General features: G+C 42.4%; 1 long non-coding RNA gene across 3 annotated transcripts in view; it reads left to right on the forward strand.

Annotated features, from left to right (window-relative positions):
• The first annotated feature begins 262 nt into the window (after positions 1-262).
• LOC131048065 (uncharacterized) overlaps positions 263-27124 on the forward strand; it is a 45086-nt gene continuing 18224 nt past the window's right edge. For all 3 annotated transcript variants that reach the window (XR_009358137.1, XR_009106351.2, XR_009358138.1), the window contains exon 1: positions 263-582. This is a non-coding gene — a long non-coding RNA (uncharacterized LOC131048065). The remainder of the gene's footprint in view (positions 583-27124) is intronic.

Here is a 27124-nt window from a genome sequence, read left to right on the forward strand (position 1 = left end):
AAATATACTATCAAATGCTAACTATTTAATTTTTAATATTATAATATGATTGCATCCACTTAAACTTATTGGTGTTTTATTTGTTCCTAAGCATCTTTTTGTCCAGTGAGAGTATACCACCATTAAAAAAAAGGGTCATAAAATAGACCCTATTTCATTATATATAAATTAAAAAATAATTTGAAATTCAGCTTGTGATGTTCATTTTATAATTAATCCGGCTAGAGCTTTCAATCCGACGATTATTTCATTTAAACGAAGGTAGACGCCAAAGAACAGGCCGCGCCCTTATCTGAATGCCCATATCAGAAAGAAATGAAATCCAAAGAAAAAAAAAGTGTCACCTATCAAAACCTTGAGAGATGGAAAGTTTATCAGCCATGCCGCGTTTCTTTTACCCTCCTACAACCAAATCACGTCATTCAAAAGGTGGGTCAGTGAGTTTGCCTTCCATTTCAACTAATGTTAAAGGGGCCTCTTCTCAGTAGCAGACACGAAGACTCCTGATGTTAACATTGCTGGGTGGTCTCACTTTTTCTACGGTGGATTGTAAACCTGCGCAAGCTTTTTCATTTGGCATTTGTAAGTAGAATATCACCTCCAACTTGTTTTGCACGTATTTGTAGCATTCCTTTTTTCAACCAACTAAACTACACAATGAATTGGGCAGCGTCGGTTAACAATAACAGATATTAGTTCTCAACATTTCCTTTGGAAAGCATAAAGTGATCATAAGCTTCATTTGATTAGAATTGGGTCACCTCCAATCCGTATCTTAGAAGGAAGAAGATCAACTTGATTAATATTAGGCATGAATTGAATCCACCTATAGTTAGATACATAATGAGAGAGGGCTATGATTAAATATCGTCATGATAAGTGGCAATAATTTATGCAAATCCTTTTTCTTTTCTACCCTTTTATGTTCTATCGACACACATTTCAACTAATGAAATGTTTATGGTTCATAATTTTGGTCCAAATTAGTGTGCATGATCTACCTGTTTATAATTGTTTTTTAAATGCCCTTTGTGCGGTAGCCTTGGGCTGAAATGTCATGATGGAGGGTATCTCTTACATCAAGTTCATCCGCACTTGCAGCTAGCCTACTTCATAAGTGTACAACACCCCCAGTGAGTTGGATGAACATTTAATCCATTTTTGACATTCTATAATCTCACGAGATTAGAAATTGGGGCGTCGCAGGGAAACCCGATACTTTGACGACTTAAGTTCATCCCCTTCAAAATATTTATCTGTTTGCATTAATCCTGTGAATCTCTAATTTTAAAATAATCTCTTCCAAGCCAAATTTTGTTTGTTTTTCTTGCTTTCAGGTTTACTATAGGATTTTGCCACTATGTGTTTCTCCTTTACCTCATTTAAACTACACCTCTTACAGGTGTTTACTTGGTTAATTGGCAACATGTACATCCACATATCAGCCTCACATTGCCCACTCTGCCGTTTCACTGGACCTAGGGCTTTATGTTGATGCAAAGTGCAGTTAAATAAACAATTATAAACTCATAATTAAAAGATGCAAGATAGAACAAATGATAAACATAAACATTGGATATACGTGGTTCACAATATGCTATTAGAGCTTGTTGAAGAAGCTGAGTCAGAAATTGTGAAATTTTTTGGGAAGATGGAGGAGGCAGATAAGTGGAGAATTGAAAAATTCTTGGGGCAAAGTTTTGGTATGTGGAAGACACAAATGGAGGCGTTGTTGATTTAGAGAGACCTCTCTATTGCACTAGAAGGCAAAGCTAAGAAGAAGCCTACTACAATGGTTGATTAGGAGTGGGAGAAATTGGATAAGAAAGAAAGAGCAACTATCATCCTCTCTTTATCCAATAATGTATTATTTAATGTTGCAATGAAGAAGACATCGGAAGGATTGTGGGATAAATTGTTTGATATGTATGAGATGGTTTATGCTTGAAACAAGGTTTTTCTCATAAAGAAATTATACAATTTAAAGATGAAGGAAGGAGGTAACATGTCAAACTATCTTAGATGAATTTGATATATTACTCAGACAATTGATTTTCGTGAATATAAATCTAGATGATAAAATCAAGGCCATCTTATTATTGTGCTCTCTACTGGATGGTTGGGAAGGAGTAGCGATGACAATCAGCAATTTGGTATCCAGTAAACCAAGAAGTATACTGAAATTTGATGATGTTGTCGGAATCTCCTTAGTGAAGATATGAAAATGAAACATCAAGGAAACTCTTCAGGTGATGCTTTGATTTTTGGCAATAAAGGGAGACCTCAAGAAAGAGACATAAATTATAATAGGAGAAGATCAAAATCTATCAAAAGATCCAAGTCCAGAGGTAGACATGAAGGTTACTGGTTTTGTGGCAAAGAAGGATACACAAAGAAGAATTGTTGATCATATAAGAAAGTGCAAAATCAGTCAAATGAAAATGGAGTTAACACCACATGTGAAGAGGATGAAGGTACATTAGTCTCGTCGACAAGTGAAACTACAACTAATGTGTGGATGATGGACTCTAGTGCTTCCTTTCATGCAACCTCATGCCGGGAAGTTTGCAAAAATTATCAAGAACACAAACTTGATAAGGTCTACCTTGGTGACAATTAACCATGTGACATTATTGGTAAAGGTGATGTATTGTTGAGATTAAAAAATAGAAATAAGTGGTTGATGAGAAATGTGAGACATGTTTTAAGCTCAAGAGAAATCTATTTTTTGCAGGACAACTTGATGTTCAAGGATGTAGAATCACTTTTTTTTCAAATAATTGGAAGGTGACCAAAAGAGTCTTAGTAATTGCAAGATGCAACAAATGGACACTTTGTATGTGCTAGAAAGTTACGTTGAAGTGCAAGCTATGATGGTGGTTGCGGACAGCTGGATAGAGCTTTAGTTTAAGAGGCTTAGGCATATGAGCAAGAAGGGACTTGAAATTTTGCTCAGAAGGGATCAACTTTTAGGTTTGAAATTTGTTGATTTAGAGTTGTGTGAGTATTATATTTATGGCAAACAAAGGTAGATCAACTTTTGTAAAACTAGACATGATAAGAAGACAAGGCCTTTGGAGCTCATGCACTCAGATGTATTTGGTCCCATAGAAGTAATCTTTATTGGAGGGTCTAATTACTTTGTTACTTTTCTCGATGATTGCACTTGCAAGGTTTGGGTCTATATGCTAAATGGGAAGTTTGAATTATTTATAACAAATTTAAAGTTTTCAAAGCAATTGTTGAAATCAAACCAACAAATAAATCAAGTGTTTGAAAATGGATAATGGTGGAGAGTTTTTCTCTTTGTAGTTTGATAACTTTTGTGCAAATAATGACATACAATGCATCAAAATTATCTTCGTCAATGTGTTGTATGTCATTATTTGCACAAAAGTTATCAAACTCCAAAGAGGAAAACTCTCCACCATTATCCGTTTTCAAGTACTTGATTTTATTGTTGGTTTAATATTCAACAATTGCTTTGAAAACTTTAAATTTGCTAAATACTTCAGATTTTTTATTTAGCATATAGATCCAAACCTTGTGAGTGCAATCATCAAGAAAAGTAACAAAGTAATTTGACCCTCCAATAGAGGTTACCTCCGTGGGACCAAATATGTTTGAGTGCACGAGCTCCAAAGGTCTTGTCTTCTTGTCATGTTCAGTTTTAGAGAAGTTGATCCGCTTTTGTTTGCCATAGATACAATGCTCACACAACTCTAAATCAATAGATCTCAAACCTGGAAGTTGATCTCTTTTGAAAGAAATCTCAAGTCCCTTCTTGCTCATATGCTCGAACCTCTTATGTCAAAGCTTTGTACTGCTATCCACAACTGCCATTGCAGTTTGCACTTCAGTGTGACTTTCTAGCACATACAAAGTCCCCAATGTGCAGCCTCTTGTAATTACTAAGGCTCCTTTGATCGACTTCCAAGTATTTGCAGAAAAAGTGATGCTATATCCTTGAGCATCAAGTTGTCCCACAAAAATCAGACTTCCCTTTAGCTTAGGAACATGCATCACATCCCACAACAACCACTCATTTCTATTATTAAATTTCTACAATACATCACCTTTACCAATAATGTCTCATGATTCATTGTCACTAAGGATAGACCTTAATAAGTTTGTCTTCTTGATAATTTTTGGAAACTTTTTGGTGTGAGGTTGCATGAAAGGAAGCGCTAGAATCCAACATCCACATATTAGCTATAGTTTCACTTGTTGACAAGACTAATGTACCTTTATCCTCTTCATATGTGGTGTTAACTTCATTTTCCTTTGACTGATTTTGCACCTTCTTAAATGACCAACAATTCTTCTTTGTGCGTCATTCTTTGCCACAAACCAACAACCTACATTTCTACCTCTGGACTTAGATCTTTTGGTAGATTTTGATCTTCTCCTATTATTATTTGTGCCTCTTTCTTGGGGTCTCCCTTTATTGCCAAAAAACGAAGTATCACCCTAGGAGTTTCCTTGATTTTTCCTCCTCATATCTCAACTAAGGAGAGTCCTAACTGTTAGAATTCATGATTGATGAATTCCACAATGCCCAGTAATCACCTGCATGCAAATACCTACTATGCACAAGAGAAAAACCTACAAACAAGAGAGTGCAAGAATAATTGGAGACAATTGCAAGAAGGGATCATAATTGAATTAATTTGCTAGAATGAATAATTACAATGCGATCAATCCTTTAATAAAGAAGATCAAAACCTTAAAGCAAACCCTAAGGGATGAATGCATGAAATAAAATAATTATTAAATGCCTAAAAAAGCTTCCTAAATTTAGCTTAAGTGAAAAAAGAAAAGGTGACTTAATTAATTAATCAATATGATTAAATTAATTAAGTAAATAAAACCTTTTACTCTAACACCCCCCGCTTAAGATGAATTTAGGGAGTAGCCAAAAAGCTAAGTGCATGAAAGCAGCTACATGCAAAAAATGCAACTACATGCAACAATGCAAATTTGGGTCCCGACAACAAGGCCCAATGAAGTATCCAATCACAACATGCAAATCTCTGTAAAGTGGAGAAAAGGAGAAAACCTAGTGGGAAAAAACTCCTCTTCAAAAAGAGATGGGAAAAAGAAAGTACACATGCAAGTGCATGTCTCAAGAGACTCTCTTAAGAACATGTGTACAACCAACCCTTGCAAAATGGACTTTGTATATCGGATTTCAGTGAAACGAAAGGCGATCCTGACTTTCTCGAGCCTTCTGGAACTAATTGTGCGATCCAAAGTAACCCAAGATGAACAATTTGCTGTGCATTCAAATAATCTCCAAAAAAACAAACAAGAATCTTCAGATCTGGGGCTCTGATACCATGTTAGAATTCATGATTGATGAATTCCACAATGCCTAGTAATCACGTGCATGCAAATACTTGCCATGTATAAGAGAAAAACCTACAAACAAGAGAGTGCAAGAATAATTGGAGACAATTGCAAGAAGGGATCAGAATTGAATTAACTTGCTAGAAAGAATAATTACAATGAGATCAATCCTTTAATAAAGGAGATCAAAACCCTAAAGCAAATCCTAAGGGATGAATGCATGAAATAAAATAATTATTAAATGCCTAAAAAAGCTCCCTAAATTTAGCTTAAGTGAAAAAAGAAAAGGTGACTTAATTAATTAATCAATATGATTAAATTAATTAAGTAAATAAAACCTTTTACTCTAACACTAACAACATGATCAAATTTTAGTATACTTACTTGTTTACCAGACACTGAATTGTTGATTGCTATCACTACTCCTTCCCAGCTATCCAGTAAAAAGCACAATATTAAGATGACCTTGATTTCATCATCCCTATTTATATTCACGAAAATCAATTGGTTGATTAATGTATTGAATTCATTTAGAAGTTTTTACATGTTACCTCCTTCCTTCATCTTTAAATTGTATTTATTTTTCATGGAAATTTTTTTAACAATTTATCCCACAATCCTTTTGTTGTCTTCTCTATTGTAATATTCAATAATACGTTATTGGAGAAAGAGAGGATGATAGTTGCTCTTGCTTTCTTATCCAATTTATCCTACTCATCAACTATTGTAGTTGGCTTCTTGGATTTACCTTCCAGCGTAGTAGAGAATTCTCTTTGCATCAACAATGCCTCCATGTCCATCTTCCACATACCAAAATTCTGTCTCGAGAATTTTTCGATTCTCTTTTTATCCACCTCTTCCATCTTCGCGAGAATTCTTCACAATTTTTGACTCAGCTTCTTTAACAAGCTCTCGTACCAATTGTTGATGCAAAGTGCAGATAAATAAACAATTACAATCTCAGAATTAAAAGATGCAAGATTGAACAAATGATAAACACAAACACCAGATTTACGTGGTTCAACAATTTGATTACATCTATGGAAAATGCAGGGGAAATCTCTCTGTTATTATCTCTATTCTGGTTTCACATAAAGCGGCTCATTATTCATCAGCAATACATCAATAATGATACATTATCCACAATGTTTTGTTTTGTATTTGGAAGTCTTGACAAGAAATGCCAAAAGGCTACAAATGGAGGGAAAACAAATAAAGAAGTCCAGTAGGCTGCACCCGCTGGACTTCACCATCCAACACTTTTCTCTGCTTTACCTTTAGACCAGGACTACGGAATACTTTTATTTTGGTTTATTGATTCTCCAAATTGTAAAAATGCACTAGAATATTATCGAAATCTTAATGTAAGATTAGCCTGACTTAAGTTGACTATATATTTGCTAAAATATTCTACTAGTAACTTCTAGAATTTGTTTGTTAAATGTTTGTATATGATATTCATATCTTTTATATTATGAAAAGGAAACATGGTTCAATATGCCTAAAAATGTTTCATCTTCTTCTTCTATGTGATGAGTAGGGGAGTATAGAAGATTTTCTCCCTTAAAATATCAGGAATCAGGTCACATGGAACATTATACAAGTACTCAAAACCAAATTTGCACAGGGAAATCTCACTACAGGGACAATCCAACATAGTAGATGCCTTTAAAATATGATGTCTTAAAGTTGAAAATATATTATAACCTATCTATAAGTTTTTGACAAGTGTATTAAAGAGTACAACTGCATGAAGTGCCCATCTTCACCAACAAGCACGTAGAAGATGGGCAAATACAACTCTCTTCACCTGGCAATCTTGAAACTGCCAAGATATTAGACCTAGAGAAAACACAAACACAATAAAATAAATTTTCTTTCTTTGCCAATGAAATTGTCATGTAACTAGCATGATGATCATATTCTCTCTGGTAGAGCATGCAATGTTTCTCCAAAATTTTCAGAAATCTTGGTATGTCATTGGTTAGGTTACGCCTATAGAGTTGTCAATTGCTTGTTATATCTTTATTGTCTGTGGTAGGCTATCTCTTTCAACTAACTCAATTTTTTTTACTAGACAAGAAGCTTGAAATTTGGAAGTTTGTTATTAGGGCCACAAAAGCAACTATGTTTCCTTCACTTGGGCCATAATTTAGTTTCAACGTACGGTAGAATCATGGACCTGTAGTTTAGTTTATAAGGATGGTGTTGATGTGTTTTTATGCACTATGCAACACAAAATAAAATATTAAGTATTCTATCCTCTCTTGAACAAAATCCTCCCAAATGTTAAACTGTGTGATCAAATGGGACGACTCCAAGGTTCCAAATGTTCTCTTGGATAGACTCAGTGTGTATGATGTGATATTGCTGGAATCACAAGGGGGACTTACGTTGAACTTGAAGGTTGTTGGAATGTAGGAATTTACTTGACTTGAAAAAATAGCAAAAGAATAAAGGGTTGAGAAAGTTAATCTAATCCTAAGAATGTAAGAAACCATGAATGACTTAGTGAAATTCAACTAGACTTTGCTTTGCCATGCAAAGCAACAAATTCACAAAGTTTAGTGTGATCTCCTAAGGTAAGCGTATGATGTTCAAATCACTACCAAAGACATAGACACATCAAGACGATGCATATCAATGAAGAAGTAGCAATTAAAATTAAGCTTGGCTAAATGAGTTCAATTGACTACACAAGATACTTCACAATCAATGAAATACTAGTATATGAACATAAGAATTCCACCATTAGCCATCCATCATAGCTTCCATGCATCTAATCAACATGAAAATAAATGAGAAGTAGAGACCATGCAAAATGTTGAATCAACACATGAAGTTCACCATATCTTCAATGAAAACATTCTTCTTCCAACAAAGTCCTGACAACAATCTCCCTTCTCTCCTACTCTACTCTAGCTGCTATCTAACTATTGACTATTGTCTACTACTGAACTATTAACCTTTACAAATGAGAAGGTTGAGCCTTATATAGATAGCTTTTTACAATGAGTGGCTCAAATTGATTCACAATCAATGGCCAAGATTACAAGATAGAAACCCTAATTAGGGTTTGTTACACCCATTATTTAGCATTTAATGTTTGACCAATGATAAAATTACAATAAATAGGACACATGTCCTTCATAGAATGATTGATCAATATATGATGAGGGTAGGTGCATCAAATTTTGTGCCCACATGTGGTGGTTATCCTCCTTGATGGATGAGTTAGGTGCATTGAATTTAGATGCATTATCTTGGAATGATGTGATTGGATAGGTGATGACTAGGTGCCACTTCAGCCACTTTCTCCTTGTAACTCATCACATGTGTTTGTGATTCGGGCAATACCTCTTGATACTCAACCTTTCCAAGCGCCTGTAGTAATGATGGAGGAAATGAGATGATGAATTGCATCATCTTGCCTGATTTGATCATCTTCTCCAATTCTCCGTCATGCATCGGGAAATCTCTTGATGTATTGGCAATGATTCTTGGATTTCTGGAGAAAATTCAAGATAGTTGTAAAATTCCTTCCTTTAGCACTTCATCTCTTATGCCTGCTCATTGATGATGTTGACCTTCACCTTGCGATGATGAGTCCTCCATTGCATCATTGTGAAATCCTCTTCATGCCATCCTTGAGGGTCTTCGCCTTAGTAGAGTCCTTTGCACTCGATTCCTTGTCTTGCACATGCTAAATTCCTTGACGTCTCTCTGAATGTTCATCTTTATCAGCCTCCTTTCCTTGCATCAATACCCGAAAGGAGACACAATGAATCAAAAATCATGATGATAAAGGAACCTTTCATACCCCTAGTGTATCACTAATCATTAGTTCAAATCTGGAAGTGGTAATCTGCTGATAAAATTTGCTTGCAATCAGGTCTGATTAAGGTCTGATTTCCATTGGTTTCAGGTCTGAGATCTGCTATTACTCACTAGCTTTCTAAGCCATGGATTGGAAGTAACTTCTAGATGGGCAGACTTTCATGTGTCACTGGAAATGCTTATAAGTCAATTGGAGTTTTCAAGTAGCACTGGCAGTGGTCTTCAAGAAGTTCGGACTTTTGATGGGGCATAGGAAGTTCGGGCTTTTGGACACCCACTGACAGTGATCGGACTTTTAGATGAGCATTGACAGTGGTCGGACTTTTGGTTGCTAAGTGGAAGTGATAACTTCCTTCTTGATCACCTTCATTTCTTCGTTTCTTCATCAACCTTAGTCATTTGTTTGATCAGACATTCAAATCATCCTTTCCTTTCTTCATGAAAGCAACCTCATCTTTATTGCTCAAGCATTGATACTATAGTATAATCATCATTTCGTAGCCTTGGGCCAGACCCTTTTGATGTCAAGTGGAAATGACCTAGAGCTGGTCAGAATTATAGACACCCACCGATAGTGCTTGCAATAATATGTTCAGACTTTTGGGGATGCACAGATAATCATCATAAGGATGTCAGGCATTTGGATACCCATTGACAGCGGTCGGGGATTTGATCCCTCACTGACAGTGGCTCCAAAATGTCATCTTTACTTGCTCAATCTGCTTGTTTAAGACATTTCCATTCACTGCTAGAAGATTCCACCAATCTGATTACTTGTTTTGCTTGGACATTGAAATCATTCCCTTTTTAACAGCATAAACATCTTCAAGTCCTTGGGCGGGTTTTTGAGGTGTCACTAGCAATGACTTTTAAGGGGTCACTGACAGTGACTCAAGTTGGTCGTGGATTTTAGCACCAACTAGAAATACTAGCAAGCAGGTTGGGGATTTGGAGGGGCACTGACATTGAATGAGGATATCAATACAACCCACTCAATGAACTCTTCAATGAATTTCTATTCCCACCTAGCAAACTTTGTCAACCTCAAATAGCATTATCCCTCAATGCATTAAGTATTTGCCTCAATCAAAGTTCATTTTGCAAAGTATAGAAATTATCCATCTTGATCGAGCTTTTGATGGGTCACAGGAAGTGACCTCAAGGCGGTCGGGCTTTTGGAGGATCATTGACAGTGAGTGAAGGCAGGACGGGGTTTTGAGGGGTCACAGGAAGTGACCTCTCTTTTTCAATTTCATGGGTTGTGGCACTTAACTTACTCATTTCAAGGGTCCTTCATCATCACCCAAGCCTCCTCATGCTTGTCTAAGCCTTTACTCTGATTGGCATTCATCAAACGTCTCAATTCTTGTGACTGACCTCCATACTTGCACTCAACATATCATCTGTGATTGATGATCAAATGAAATGATCATCATAAATCGTTCATCACCAAGGCATTAAGAGTAAAAACTGACCTCACTCCAACTCAAAGAGAGAGACACGACTTGATCACCTCTTGACAGCCTGAGGCCCTGCACCTCCTACAAGCAAAAGGTCAATAGCTAGAGACACTACTAGACGACCAAACCAAGACAACTAACCTATAAAGCGGGAAAAACTAGGGGTCCCCATTTGCAATGGGGTGATGTACGAAAATGTCACAATAGATGGAATACCAGCATTGATGTGGGGAGGGTTCAAATGGATATCTAATGTCATTTGGTTGAGTTTTAATTGTTATTGAAGTTTAGATTCATGGTCTTGAGTTTTGTCAATTCGCTATTGTGAATGATGAAAAATGTGAATCACTGTAAAATAAGAACAATGCAATGAAATAATCAAATTCGCATCTGTTGGTGGCAATATTGTACATGAAAATAAAACTAGTTAATTAAGTTGTAATTGTCTTGGTTAGTTGGCAACTGCGGGATGGTAGTTGCGGTGCGACGGTTGGCGCTCGCACCCCCTCGGTATCTTTATATACTTCCGAATGTAACTTGTGAGGAGAAACGACTAGGAATGGAATAACATCTCTTATATTGCATCTGATATCTATGGCATTATTATTCTACATTACGTGCTTTATTTGTGTACCTTAAGTTATTCGCCCGAGAGGGCAAACATTTGGCGTCGTTGCCTAGACGTACTCGGGAACGGAAAACGCGGATGGTGCACGAATACGATGGGCCTACCCGTTGGTGAGATAAACCCAGAGGCCGACGACGCGCGAACAAAACTTTACACAGGAGAAGACACCGCAATGAGAGAATTTTCAATTCTGCTCCGGTAGCCATCCAGACCTACGTCTGACGAGGGGCGACGGAGGCGGAAATCCCACCAAGTGCCGCGTGGACAGCGTTGGAGGTGCGGGATGGCACCAGACCAAGAAGGAATTGAACCTTGAATTTTCTATATTCAAATAAAAGTGTCATTGACACGAGTTGTATCTAAGGAAATGAATTAATAAAGACGTGTTTTGGTTTGTGTATTGCGAATTATGGAAATGTACGGCAATTAATGCCCAACCTATTGAATAAAGATAGAAATAAAAAAACAGAAACGAACGAGTGGGAGGCCGCGCAGAGGGCCTTGATTCTGGAGCAGCAAGTAGAACGTAGACGGAGGCTGAGGCAACTTGCCGAAGGACGACCTGCCGAAGGGTGGCCTGAGGGGAACCAAGGAGGTGTCACGAAGGGTGCAGAAGCCAACGGAAATTTCTATGCGTCGCCAGAACAACGTAGGGTGTGGAGCCACGAAGAGTTTCTGGAGGAAACAAGGTTAAGGAGAGATCTAGTCGAAGAGACGCGGGATCGGTTCAGAAACTTATCCCTTACACCACAAAGTGAGGATCACCAAAGGGAGTCAGGAGTGGGCGCGGGTGACAACGAAGGGAAGGATAACCGTACGGTAGGTGCCACACTCGACAGGCAACACACCATACCTCTAGTCACCCACACAGGACACACCACCAGCACCGGAGGGAGCGGCGCAGGGGCCTAGACACAGCCACGGCCACCTCCAGGAAGACGACCCCCATCGATGGGGAGTAAATAGAAACTGCCGAAGTTCAATGGTGATGGGAAGGAAGATCCCGTCCGCCATTGTCGAACGTGCGAAACCATATGGTCAGTGAACGGTGTTACCAACCAAGACGAATGGGTAACACAATTCCCAACAACCTTGAGAGGAGTGGCCATAGAGTGGTACTCAGATATGGACAAGGCCAAAGTCAGCACATGGCCCGACCTGAAGAAGCAGTTTGGGATAGAGTTCCGCCTCCTGAGAGATGACAATGAAATAGTCGCCGAGATCTATGGAACGAAGCAAAACAAGAACGAGACTGTCCGAACCTATAGTGGGCGGCTGAAGGAACTATTGGGAAAAATGGAGAGTCAACCAGCAGATGGGTTGAAAAAGCGATGGTTCGTGGAGGGACTAAAGCATTCCCTCCGAAGGAAGATGAAAATCGTTCCACCTACATCGTACGAAGATGCATACAATAGAGCGATGGATCTCGAGAGCGAGACCAAGACATCGAAGAAAAAAAAGGATAGCTCGTTCGAGGGGGATGACTCATCACAGGAAAGCAGCAGCGACAGCGAGGCTGGCAAACGGGTGCAAGCGCTCTAGAAAGACATGGAGCGAATGAGGAGGGAATTCAAAACAAGGAGAAGCATCGGTCGGATCGAAGGGGACATATGGTGCACTGAGTGCAAAGAGGAGAGGCACACAAAGGGTACTTGCTCGAAGAAGGCATTCTGTGAGATTTGCCAAGTGATGGGACACTCCACCAAGGAGTGCCCATACAACATGAAAACCCGGAATACGCAAATGAACCTGGTGCTGTTCACGCAGCAGGCCACAACCTCTGCACCAGTGGGTACGGGCCAACAAGCGAACAACAATGCAACCTCGGGAGGCTACCAAGATAACCAGTGGGGAGGACGAAACAACAATAACAACACAAGGAGCCAAATCCAATACGACTCCAAAGGTCGACCGATGGTACAATGCAGAGCGTGCAACCAGTGGGGGCACTTCGCTTGAGACTGCCTGAAGGGAGAGGCCACACAATATTTGTGCAAATGGTGCGGACCAGGAGACCACGAAGACGCCACCTGCGTGAAGTCCGGCATCAACTTGCTCAATGTCGAGGAAACCAAAGAAGAGGAAGTGTTGGTCGTAACCCGCACCCAAGCCAGACACGCAATGTGCCCAGACCCGGAGATGGAGAAGCGAATGGCACGGGAAGCACAGGAAGAAATTGAGAAAGAGATACGAGAAAGGGCGAAGGCGAAGGGTACGACGAGTACTTTCAGCCAACCAGAGGCGGAGGATGCTATACTAAATCAAATTTTAAAATTAAAACTGGAGGTGCTTGTGAAGGTACACGACCTCCTCCAGACGATGCCTCAATTATGAACGCGTTGCTGAATAATCTCTCCCAACCACGCACCAATACGAACCACCGCACAGATGTTCCTGGGGGTTTTGCAATAGACCCCATGGTGCTGGCAGTTAACACCGGAAGGAACCCGGCCATTGTGGAGATGGGTATCCTTCGCACCACTGTAACCGATACCATCATCGATGGTGGATTAGGAGTGAATGTTCTTCTAGAAGAAACCTGGCGGAAGCTGGGGAAGCCGACGCTGTGGCCATCTACATTCAATCTGCTTGGAGCAGATCAGCATGGAATCAAACCCATCGGGACATTGATGGGCCAACAAGTTACCATCGGGATGCAACCCTTCATACTGGACTTCGTGGTAATCCCACTAAAGAAAAAAGGGTATGATGCGATCTTAGGGAGAGGGTGGCTAGTGGCAGCCAAGGCCACCCACAACTAGAAGAAGAACACTCTGTCTATGGAGAATGGAGGAAGGAAGTTTATCATAGACCTTGGGATACAGTTGGCTAGTGAGGAACTGGCCTCATCTTCGGAATCGGAGGGTGAAGGAGAAGGCAACCTGAGGAACGAAGGACGAGGTTGCAGGGAGCCCAACGACGAAGGGATTCTCAAACTAGGAGAGTGCTCCGAGGATGAGACGGGGTCATTGAACGAGCTCTTCCACTGGCAGATGGAGGATTACAAAATGTTCCAGAGCTACAGGCTCGAAGTAGAGGAACCAGTGCAAGTAACAGAGGAGGTGTACCGGCCTGAATACATAGAATATTGGAAGGGAGACGCCCCAAACCTCGGTGACGTAGATAATCCCAAGATCAATTGTGTCGGCAATGATTGGAACCCTGTGTGGAAGGCCGCAACTTTCAAAATCTTTATTATTCTTCTTCTTCTTATGTATGGGAAGGAGACCATGGTCCCTATAGAATTTGTGGTTCCAGGTCTTCAGATGGCCATTGAAAATAGACTTGCCACCAACAGATCCAAATTGAAACCCTACCACAAGAAGCGCGCAGGGGACCCGAGAGGCCGGACTCGAGAGTCCGAAGGGGAACCCGATAGGATGGAAGGGGACTCGAGAGGCCGGGCAGACGACTTGAGAGGCACGAGACCAACGCGAGAGATTCTTGGGCGAGGAAAACCGAGAAGGATGAAGGGCGATCCCGGAGACAGGGGACTTGAGCCGAAGACTCTCTAGACAACTAAATTAGGAAATTTAAAAAATAAAATAAAAAAATTAAAAAAACGTACGGCTGTACGGGTTTGTACGACTGTAAAGAAAAAAAATTTAAAAAAAAATTATGGTCGTATGGGTCCGTACGATAGTTGATCGTACGGCTGCAAAAAAATAAAATTAAAAAAAAAAAAAAGAGAAGAAAGCCACGGTGGAACCACCATACGGTAGCACCATTGTGCGATGACAACACCGACGGTGGAACCACCGTGCGGTGGCAACACCGTATGGTGGACCACCGTGCGGTGGAAACCACCGTTGCCGCAAGGAATAAAGGCACGGAGCGCGGAGACATAAAACGCAAACATAAACGCAGCACCGCACAAACAAACGCAGCGGTACAGTGGAGGGGTGTTGACCGCACGAGAAGGTGGTCGTACGATTGGAGGTGCCAATGCTGTTGTTGACCGTACGGGGAGGTTGCATGGCCGAGGTGCCATCAAGGACATTAAAAAAAAAAAAAGACGACGACCAGATTGAAAAATTATTCGATGACATCGAGAACCAGGACATTGAAAATATTAGAGTGGAGAAGAAGGGTTTTGACATCATAAAATATCACAGAAATGATGCGCGCCATGGACTTCCATGTGGTTCTGAAGGTTGTAAATTGGTCTTGGCAGTGGGAGCGCTACCCCTCGACCCCACCCTGTACTGCGACAGGGAGCACACCTGGGGCGCTGCCCTCGGACCCCACGAGGGGCGGTGCCTCTCGATCCCGCTGGGGCGCTGCCCCTCCACCCCATTGGGGGCACTACCCCCAGGCCCCCAGTTTATTTTTGAGCTACAATACACTTTTTGAGTTGGGCGAAGGGCATCAAAGAAGGCACGGTAAGTGTTGGGTTGTTCCATACTGTGAGAAAGAAGCCTGCAGCTAAGCATTGGCGTGGAAGCCATAAGCCGTAGAGGGAGATGGATTTGGAGGTTGCGAACAAATAGAATTTGAGGGAAGGCATTGCAAGAACGCGAAGTCATACGACACCAGAGAGTTATTCAGTTCAGTTATTCGCCTTTGGGGAGTGCGATGGAGGATTTGAAGCGTCTCCTAGCCTTTGTGCCAGCGGGTTGTGGCCACCTCCAGGCAGGAATGGTACGCTTTGAGGAACTTGGAGTAGGTATCGGCTGGACGTGAGGTTGCCTTGGTGGATGCAGAGAGGGCTCAGGAGGAGCTAACCACCAGGTTGGAGGCAGTACTAGCGTGAGACTTAGCTCAATACCCAGGAGTTGGATGCCGAGAGGGCAACGCCGGTGGCTATCGAGGACAAATTGGCTAGGGAGACAGTATCATTTGAGTAGCAGTTGGTGGAGGCTGAGACTGACAAGCATGTTTTGCAGACAAGTTTGGTTTAGGCACAGGAGGATTGTGATGTCAAAGGAAGCACTAATGGTGACATCCGCACTTGAGCATCAGATGGTAGCAGAAAAGGGTTTTCAGGCGAGGACGCAGCAGGTGTATAAGTTCCGGGCTCGACTGGCGGCAGCAGTTCTATTAATGTCATTTCTATTTTGTATTAAGTCGTCCGGAGATGACTTCTTTTCTTTTGGGGGGGATGATGTTGGCGGCAATATTGTACATGAAAATAAAACTAGTTAATTAAGTTGTAATTGTCTTGGTTAGTTGGCAACCGTAGGGTGGTAGTTGCGGTGCGACGGTTGGCGCTCGCACCCCCTCGGTATCTTTATATACTTCCGAATGTAACTTGTGAGGAGAAACAACTAGGAATGGAATAACATCTCTTATATTGCATCTGATATCTATGGCATTATTATTCTACATTACGTGCTTTATCTGTGTACCTTAAGTTATTCACCCGAGAGGTCAAACAACATCCACATTTGTTCGATACAGCTTAAGATCTATATATGAAATCAAATAATAAATAGGTATACCATTGCAAAGACCTTAGTTTGTTTTATTTTTTCTTTGATATTTGCTTGAATACTTGATATGTGAAATTGCTCTTCAAAATAACATAATCATGATAGCACAATTATAGTATGATAGCATGATATTGCGAGGATAATATTATATGCTTCCAGATAAGATATGCGAAGATAGCTTGTTTAGTAGTCATCCTTGTAGATAATAGAGCTCAAGATAATAGAGAGACATATTGGTTAGAGATATGCTAGGGGATAATGTGTGTATGCTTCATTGGATATATGATCAATGGTGAATATTAATTAGAAGAATCAACGGATGCAAAAAATTTAGTGGATTGGATTGATGAGATGGATTAGTTGAAAGAGTTAAAATGCATAGTTGGAGAAATAAACAAAATTGATATTTTTTTTGGGAGAGAAAAACTAATTAAATAAATTATTTTTATTTATTTAATTTTGGGATAAATGTTAGTTAATTAAAGAATTTTAAAATTTATATAATTACGGTGGACCAAAAGAAATAGTGAGTGAATTAATTAAATAATTGAAATTATTTAGTTAATAATGGGGAAAATGATAAATTAATTACTGATTTAATTAATATAGATATAAAGAAAAAATGAAATAATTAAATAATAATTTTATTTTAATTATTATAAATGAAAATTAAGCTGCATTTGATACTTTAAAGGACAAGCTGGCAATCACACTGCCTAGTGACCTTGGTAGGCTGGTACTACAATTTTCTATTTAGATTCAGATAGTATATTGTAATGTTCCGTGTTTGAAATGGGATTTAATAATAGACAACATTAAATTAAAAAATTGAAAGATAAAAATGTAGTATGATATAATTAAAATTTAATTAAGTTCAATGAATGGTTAAAAGGCATGAAATAAAAGGTTGTGACTCCTTCAAAAATAAGATATAAAATGAAGATCATTTCCTTAGGAGGAGAGATAGAAGGAATATAATAAATCACAAATTGAAAAGGAAGAAAAAAACAATGGAGCATGTGAATCAAGGAAGGTTTAATAGTAAGGAATGGGAAGAAAATAAGGGAATGACTATTTGAAAGGGCAGAAATTATGAAAGGTTATACTCTTTCAAAGGGAGCTACTTGTGAAAGGTTGTGACATTTGCAAAGGGCAGATATGATGAAGGGTTGTGACTTCTCCATCACATTGGAAGATATAAAGTGAAGAAGGTTTCATTTGAGGAGTACATGCAAGAGAGATCAATTTGGAAAATAAATTATTATTCTTGAAAGGCAGCAATGGAGGGTGGCGACTCAATCTTATGAAAGGTAGTGACCCTTTCACCAATAAAGTACAAAGGAGAAATCATTCCAAGCATTCAAGGATCACTTATCAATCATCACTCTCCAATACATGAAATCAGCACTCACTCAATCCTCACTCACCAATACATCAAATCAGCATTTACTCAATCATCACTCATTAATCCATCAAAAGTAATTATCAAGTATCAAATCAAGAAAACAATCAATCAACAAATCATCATGATGAATTATCAATTCATTCAATCAATCAAACATACAAACATCCATTATTCCAAAATTAACTATTCAAGCATCAACCATTCTAGCATCAAATCATTCAAATATCAATCACTAAGACATCAATCATTCAAACATCAATTCCTTCAAGCATCATTTAAGCATCTACTCATCAATCCTTCAAGAAATGACAATTTAGAGAAATCAAGCAATCAACAATACTGTAGATAATCCCTTGAGCAATCAGTCTTGGATTTGAGAAAGTGTCTTACAAGTAGGAAGGATGGCCTCCCTTCTAAGTCTGTGAGAGATGAGAGGATGGCTCCCCTCTCATGCTCTTATCAAGTACACCACCCAAAGATGAATGCACGACCAGCCTTCCATGCTCATGGGCCAGGAGGTGGAATGGATGACCATCCTTCCGTGCTCTTGGGCTTGATCAAGGAGGATGACCCCCCTCCAAGGTGGACAGGGATTTGTAAGTATATGCTCTTGGCAATATTGAGGATGACCCAACTTAATATTGGTATTTGCAAGTATTTCTAAGAAATTTACAATATGATCTGCTGAGGAATATGCTATGATGTATTGATCCTAATATTAATGATGCCATGATTTATCGATTTGAGTGTTATTGGTCTTCAACAAGACAGTTTGGAGGAGAGAACAAAATCAAGTTCTATCTTTTGAATTATTCTTAGAATTATAGTTGAATATTATAATGACTTGTCTTCAAGTTTGATGAAATTATATTTATAAATTTATTGCAATTCTCATCCTAAGTTGGAATTGTTGTTTTAGGGCTAAAATCAAGAATATCCCAAGGAGGGACATTGCATATATTTAGATTCGTAAACTATCACGATCAATGCCATAAACACCCTAGAGAAGGCAATATTGATCACCCAATTTGTTTTACCAGCAAGAAGTTGGTTCATGTTGAGAAAAATCATATAACTAAAAAGTGTGAGGCCTTAGGCATGGTGTAAGCCCTATAACTATTAATGGTCAGTTATATGAGATGGGTTTGAATGAGGTGTTGTGTGTGTGTGCCATGATGAACATGAAGGATTACTATGTGAGTGCCATGAGAGAATAGCAAGTGGAATTATGTGGGTTAAAGCTATGGTGGTGGAGGTGTTACAAGCCTGACTTTTGTAGCACTACATAGGAATTCCCATTAAGTTTTCATATGCATTTAATGTTTGTTAGTGCATTGGTAAGCATAGTTGGTATGATGAGATGCCTCTTGACCTAGTGCAATTTCAAGAGTTGTTTGAGAAGTGGGCCATTGTTTTTTCAGGTTCAATCAAATAGTCAACAGTTAGAACTGGTGGATAGTATTTTATGACAACAGATTATCTCACAAGGTGTACTTGTTTACCCGCTCGGGTGAATAACTTAAAACACAAAGCACGTAATGTAGAAATACGCCCTAGATATCAGACAAGTATAAGAGATGTTATTCCATTCATAATCAGTGTGTTGCAAGTTACATTCTGAAGTATATAAAGATACTGAGGGGGTGCGAGCGCCAACCGTCGCACCGCAACTGCCACCCCTTGGTTGCCAACTAACCAAAACAATTACACATAATTAACTAGTCGTATAATGCCGCCAACATCATCCCCCCCAAAAGAAAAGTCATCTCCAGGCGACTGACAACAAAATGGAGATCATGCAACCTATACTATATACATATCAGAAAAACTAGGGAGGGGGCTGAGGAAGCGTCCCTGAAGGAGAAGGCCGAGATGCTGGTGTCTGGGCCGCCAAGCGGGCGCGGAGCTCATACACCTGCTGAGTGCATACAGCCACATCCCGCTTCGCCACCACTACTTTCTCCAAAGCAATCTTCACCATGTGTGCGGCTTCCAGCAACTCCTCTTTTGTATCCGCTGCCTCCGTCGCGCATACCAACTGAGTCTACAACAAACTCCTCTCGGTACTGACGACATCCAACTCCTACTGCACGTGGCTCCTCACACTCTGCTCAGCTGCCAGACGAATCTCTACCTCGGCCTTCTCTGCCCGGGTCTCAGCCATCTCTGCGGGGGCCACCTCAAGTTGTGCCAACAATTGCGCCCTCTCGGCTGCCCAGGAGGTCTGTTGACTGGCCACCTCCTTCTCCAACGCTACTCGTGCAGCCTCGCGGACCGCAGACTCCTGCTGTGTACGCCTCAATGTATAATAGGCATCTCGGTAGACCTGCTCGATCTCGCGGACAACTGTCGTCACCCGACTCTCCACAACGGGCTGACGCAGCCTCCAAGCCTAGAGCATCTCCTCTGTCTCAGTAGTCGGCCAACCCTGAGACTCAAAGCAGCTAGCAAAGGCTGCCGGGCAGCCCACCCGCATAAACTACAAGACCTGCTCTAGCTCCACCACCACCTGCTGCAATGCTTGCGTCTGGGTAGCGGCCACCACCCACCTACCCCTCGTCACCATGGCAGCCATGTCAGCTAGATAGGTCTCAATATCTTCCCCCGTCTATGCCGAAGGCTGTGAAGTCTCTGGTGGAACGGACACAATGGCATCTTGCTGTGAGGGTACCTCTTCCGCCACCGAAGGTGTACCATCCCCTAGCGCCTGCCCAACAGAGGCGACCTCCCTTGCCTCGTTCCCAACTACGAGTCCATGTGCCTCGCCCGATGAGTCGTCCAAGTCGACTACCTTCGTTCTAGTCTCTCGACACGGGGAGAATACAACAGCTCCCTCCGGTTGTGCCAATGTCATCTGAAACCGCTATGAGCTAGCTCTGCATAGCCACGACCGACGGGTCGACACACATCTCTATGACCGAGGGATGGTTCGCTGTCGTCGGCTCCTCCAACAAAGACGCGACACAGTCACCACGGTGTCACTCCCCACAACGTCCACCACACCTAAGGCTCTGTATCCACTACCTCCCTCAGCCCCTGCTCGGCGACTACTACTCAATGCAGTGACTCCTCCGTCCCTGACTCTGCCATGTCCTCCGTAGGTGCCGCCATGGTTGGGCTCGGTGGTGCTACCCGTTGTTGAAGGGGGCCAAGTGTAACTGGCGTGCAGCTCTGTCCGAAGGCCGGAATAAAGGTGCGGCCTATTCCAGATGATGGCAACGGCGTGCCCATCGGTAGCAGGGGTGGGGCAAACAGAACCCGCTCCTCCGTTGCCCTGCTGCTATCATCCTCCTCTTCCGCTTCTAATTCCTCTGTGCTACTGGAATCCCTCCCGTTGTCAAGCTCCCCTAAAGCCGACGCCGTATCTACCGCCCTTTTCCGCTTCGCGGAAGAGTGCCCAATGTCCAAGTGCCTCCAATACATTATTGGAGGCTCACCTGCTGCCAACGGTCCCTGTGGCCGTACCTCTAACTCCTCCTTGGGCACTGCTTCCTGCATGGCCTCCAGGAACAACCCTATAGCGTAGTGTGGCATATAAAATGTGCGATGCTGCAACATCAAAAACTCATACATGCGCTCTGCGAGTAACGCGGCCCAATCGTACATGATGCCATTCATCAACCCATTCATAAGCATAATCTGAGGGAGGGCGATGTCCGACGCCCTACCCGACCCTGTCAATCTGCTCTTGATGACATCCATAATGCATCGCCAGTGGCCCTCTGCAACAAAAGTTTTACAGACTCCTCGACCTTTAGTGGCATTAGCCACGCTGTCCAACTCTGTTGTCGTCAAGTTCCTGAAGATTAATTTAATCCACCGCTCCTCCTCTTCCCGCTTCATCTTTTTAGCCTTCAATTCTATTTTCTTACCCTGTCTGCCTGGAATGTCGAATACCCTCGTGAAGTCCCCTGCTTTGAAGGATATGGTAACATCCCTCCCCGAGGTATTCGAAAGTGTTGGTGCATGTGTGCCTGTCGAAGGTGTTTACCATGAACCGTAGGGCACCCTCATACTCGCGGATAGGAAACACGGGCATCCGAATAGCCCACTCCACTTCCACCTTACGGAGGTTTTGCTTCACCAGATCATCGCCGGGAGTGTCCTGCCACCATTTCCGACATTTCGACCCATTTAGACCTTCAAAGGTGATGTTCTGGGGTGTTAATGTATTTTTCGCACTTATGGCAACCTGTGGTGCTTTCTGCTTTTGCTTTTGTCGAGCGCTGGCATCCATGGTGCTGCCTGCAACACGTACGCCTGATGACAAAACCTTGATAATTGCTATCCCTCGGGCTGCTACTGGAGGAAGCCTGCAATTGTTTTTTCCAACTTCATTTCCCTACTGAATCCATTAATCTCTGGTATAATTGAATTCCAGTTAAAAAATTGTACGGTCGTTGCACACCTTCGTAACAACCTTCTCCTTCTTTTCTTTGCATGGGCTGCGTGGTCTGCTTGTGTGCGTGGCGGTCTTTTTTTTCCTCGCGTGGCTGTGTGGTCTGCTTGTGTGTGTGGTGGTCTTTTCTTTTTTTCCCTTTCGTGGCTGTGTGGTTTGCGCGGGTGTATGCGAGCTTCGTCTTTCTTTTCATTTATTTCTTTTGCGTTGCGCGGGGGGGGTTTTATTTGTGTGGGTGACCACCTTCGGTGGTTCCACCGCCGGTGTGGTCACCGTATGGTGGCCCCACGTCCCCTTTTTTTTTTCTACCCATACGATACGGTCATCGTACGGACCGTACTCTTTTTTTTTTAATTTTATTTTATCTTTTTTTTTTTTCCCTAATTTTTAGTAGACTGACAAACATCCTGACTAGAGGGTCCAAGTTCCCTTTGTTCGTGATAAACCTTCAATTTCGATCCAATGACGGCGTCTGGTATCTCCTCCCCGTCCAGCATCCACAACTTAATCACCCCATTGGCATTGACCTCACGTACCTTGAAGGGCCCTAGCCATTGCACTTTGAATTTCCCAAGTTTGATTTCGTTCCTTCCATTGAACTTCAACACCAACTACCCAGGAGTAAACTTCATTCGTCGAAGATGCTTGTCGTGCCAAACCTTCTGTCTTTGCTGCGCTATTTCTGTCGCCCACTGAGCCATCATCTTTCGTTCATCCAATTTGTTCAAAGCGTATAGTCTCTCTCTCAAGCTTTCCATGTCGCCAAGTCGATTATCAATGGCAATTCAGAGACTCGGCACCATGAATTCAACTGGCACCATGACTTCTTGTCCATACATTAGTTGGAAGGGAGTCTGTCCAGTAGTTACCTTGTAAGTTGTTCGGTATGCCCAAAGTATTGACGGTAGGCGCTCCTCCCAGTCATCCTTCTCCACTCCGCAAGACTTATAAATCACCGACACGATTATTTTACTGGTTGCCTCTGCCTGCCCGTTCGCCCGCGGATAGTAGGGGCTTGATAAGGAGTGGAAGATTTTGAACTCCGTTGTTAGCAATCGGATTATATGATTTACAAAATGTCCTCTATCACTTGTCAGTTGGATTGGAATCCCATACCGTGTAATGATGTGTTCATAGATGAATTTTGTTGTATTGACTGCCGAGTTGTTCGGCAAGGCCCGTGCCTCAACCCACTTGGTCAAGTATTCTGTTGCAACTACAATGTATTTGCACCGTTGGGCTCTACTTGGTTTTAATGGTCCCATGAAATCCAATCCCCATCTCTCAAACAGTTCCTGGGCATTCGATGGGTTGAGGGGCATAAAATCCCTCTTCAATGGTCGTTCGACCCGTTGGCATGTCACAGCTCGTCACCCACTCTCTAGCGTCATTATGTAGTGTGGGCCACCACAGTCCTGCCAATAGAACTTTCCTGGTCGTGGTGTCGGGGCCCATGTGTCCACCTGCGAGCCCTTCATGTGCTTCCCTTAGGACGCCCTGAATTTCCTCTTCTAGGACGCATCGCCGTAGGATCTAGTCAGGTCCCATTTTGTACAAGAGGTCATTAATGAGTTGGAATGTCCTGTTCCTCAATACCAGTTTCCTTCTTTCTCCTGGTGGCATCTCCCTTGGAAATCGTGATGTCGACAAGTATTCCCCCACGCTCGTGTACTAGGCGGGGAGGACCGCGATGCGAAATAAGTGAGCGTCTGGAAAATCTTCATTCACTCCTTCGGCTGGTTCTCCTGACTGGATTATCGATAGCTAGTCAGCTATCACATGGCTCTTCCCGAGTCTTATGATAACGTTGAATGTAAATTCCTGCAGCAATAGCAACCATCGGCTGATTCGTCCTTGGATAATTGGCTTGTTTACCAGGTACATTAACGCCTGGTGGTCCACATAAAATGTGAACGGGGTGGCCAACAAGTAATGTTGAAATTTTTGGACGGAGTACACCATCCCTAGGGCTTCCCTTTCTGTGGTGCTATAATTTTTGTCTGCCTTCGACAGGGGTCTACTTGCAAAGTAGACTGGGTGATCTAGCCCGTGATCGCCAACCTGCGCCAGTGTGGCCCCTATGGCAAAATTGGATGCGTCAACGTGTACGTGGAACTCTTTGTCCCAGTCAGGATATGTTAGGATTGGCACACCTACCAACCGTGACTTCAGTTCTTGGAAAGCCTCTTCCTGAGCCGTCCCCCATGTGTACCGTTCACCCTTCCTTGTCAGCTTGTCCAGAGGGCAGGATACTCGAGCAAAATTTTTGATAAATCGCCTGTAATACCCTATGTGTCCTAGAAAGGATTTGACTCCCGTGACATCTGTCGGTGCCTCCATTTCCACCATCACCCGAAGCTTGTTTGGGTCAGTCTTGAGTCTAGCCCTACGCACTATGTGTCCTAACAGCTTCCCTTGAGGCACCATAAATCTGCATTTTTTGTGATTGAGTGCTAGGCGGGCTCGCCTGCATCTCTCCATGCATTCACCAAGTGCGGCCAGATGTGCATCTTGGTTACTGTAGATGGACCAGTTGTCAAGGAACACCCTAAAGTTCCCTATTGACATCTTTTCAAATATGTGAAGGATTATCCGTTGAAATGTCGCTGGCGCGTTGCATAATCCGAAGGGCATTCGATTATACGCATGCACGCCATCCTCCACTATGAAGGTGGTTTTTAATTTGTCCTCTTCGGCAATGGATATCTGGTTATACCCAGAAAATCCATCCATAAATGAATAATTTTCATTAGCAGCCACATCCTCCAAGATGCTATCCGTAAATGGTATTGGAAACAGGTCTTTTATGGTGACCGCGTTAAGGCATCTAAAATCCACGCAGATTCGAATCTGGTTTGCCTCCTTTTTAAGGGATATCACTATGGGCGACACCCACTCGCTGGTCTGCACTTTAAAAATAATCCCGGCTTCGAGCATACGTTCAATTTCATCATTTACTCTCACCGCATAGTTTTTATTCATTCTGTATGGCCTCTTCCATACAGGCACGACCCCAGGTACGAGTGAAATTTGGTGTACGCACAGTTCTGGCGGCACCCCTTTGAGGTCCTTATACGTCCAAGCGAATACATCCTTGTATTCCATGAATATTTTAAACGCAGCGGCTTTTTGGACTGGATTCCAGTCATCGCCAACCAAGATGTTCCTTGGCTCTGCTTCGATGCCGAGGTTTGTAGCTTTTACGGACTCTTCGTACCGGATTGGTTTCATCATGTCAAACCTGTGCGCTGGTACTTCGTTGATAGGGGCATCCCCTTCGGTGTATTCCCCATACGCTGGCGGAAATGCGTTCTCGTCCGGCTCCTTGTCAACCTGCAACATGTTGCACCCATACAACAGCTCGTAGTCCTCCATTTGCCAGTGGAAGAGCCCATTAAGGGAATCAGTCTCGTCCTCGGAACATCCTTGGATTCCCAGTATGCCTTCCTCGTTCGGTTCCCTTCCGTACCTTCCTCCGTCAACTCTGCCCTCGCCGTCTGATTTCGATTCTGACGCGAGTTCTTCAATCACAAGTTGTGTTTTCAAGTCGATAATAAATTTTCACCTGGCTTTCTCCATTGACATCGTCTTACGCTTCCAGTTGTGATTCACTCTGGCTGCCACCAACCACCCTCTGCCCAGAATGGCATCGTATCCTTTCTTGGCGAGCAGAATCACCACGAAGTCGAGGACAAATGGTTGTGTCCCGATGGTCACTCGTTGCGCCATGAACGTTCCAAGGGGTTTGATACCATGTTGATCCGCTCCCAGTAAGTTGAAGGTGGACGGCCATAGTGTCGGCTTGCCAAGCTGCTTCCAGGTTTCTTCCGAGAGCACATTCACTCTCGACGCGCTGTCGACAATAGTGTCAGTCAAAATGGTGCCAAGTATTCCCATTTCTACCACCGTCGAGTGTCGGCCACTGTATAGTGTTAGAACCAATGGGTCTGTAGGTGTTCCGCCGGAAACATCTGTATTCCGGGTCGCCTGATTGTGCGGAGTTACTTGCACCGTACGTAGGAGTGTCATACGTAATTGCGGCATCGTTTCTGGAGGTCCTTCATCTTCACGGGTACTTCAATCTGCAGCATTTGCTTCAGGATATTTTCCTCGGCCTCAGAGCGGGAAGTACTTGCCGCTTCCTGGGTGTTCCCTTGTGCCAATATTTCCTTCGCCTCCAGCACCCGCTGCTTCTCCGTGCTGGGGTCCGGGTATGTGGCCTTCTTTGCCTGTGACCGCGTGATTGCCAATACCCGTTCCTCCGTCCTATCAATGTTGAGCAGGTTCACTCCAGATTTTGGGCAAGTTCCATCATCATGGTCTCCAGGCCCACACCATTTGCATAGTTTTTGTGGAGTTTCTTCTAAGGTGCATTCCCTGGCAAAGTGGCCCCATTGATTGCAGGCTCGACACTGGATCATTGACCGTCCCTTTGCATCATACTGGATCCGGCTCCTATTATTATTATTGGTCTTCCTCCCTCGCCGGTTGTTCCGGTATCCGCTCGATGATGCACTATTGTTGGCGGTTTGCGAAGTTCCCACGGTCGGCTGCTCTTGCATGAGGAGAACTTGTTGGCTCCTGGTTTTCATATTGTAGGGACATTCCTTTGTC

This window comes from Cryptomeria japonica, chromosome 6 (assembly GCF_030272615.1).
Source record: "Cryptomeria japonica chromosome 6, Sugi_1.0, whole genome shotgun sequence".
NCBI lineage: Eukaryota > Viridiplantae > Streptophyta > Pinopsida > Cupressales > Cupressaceae > Cryptomeria > Cryptomeria japonica.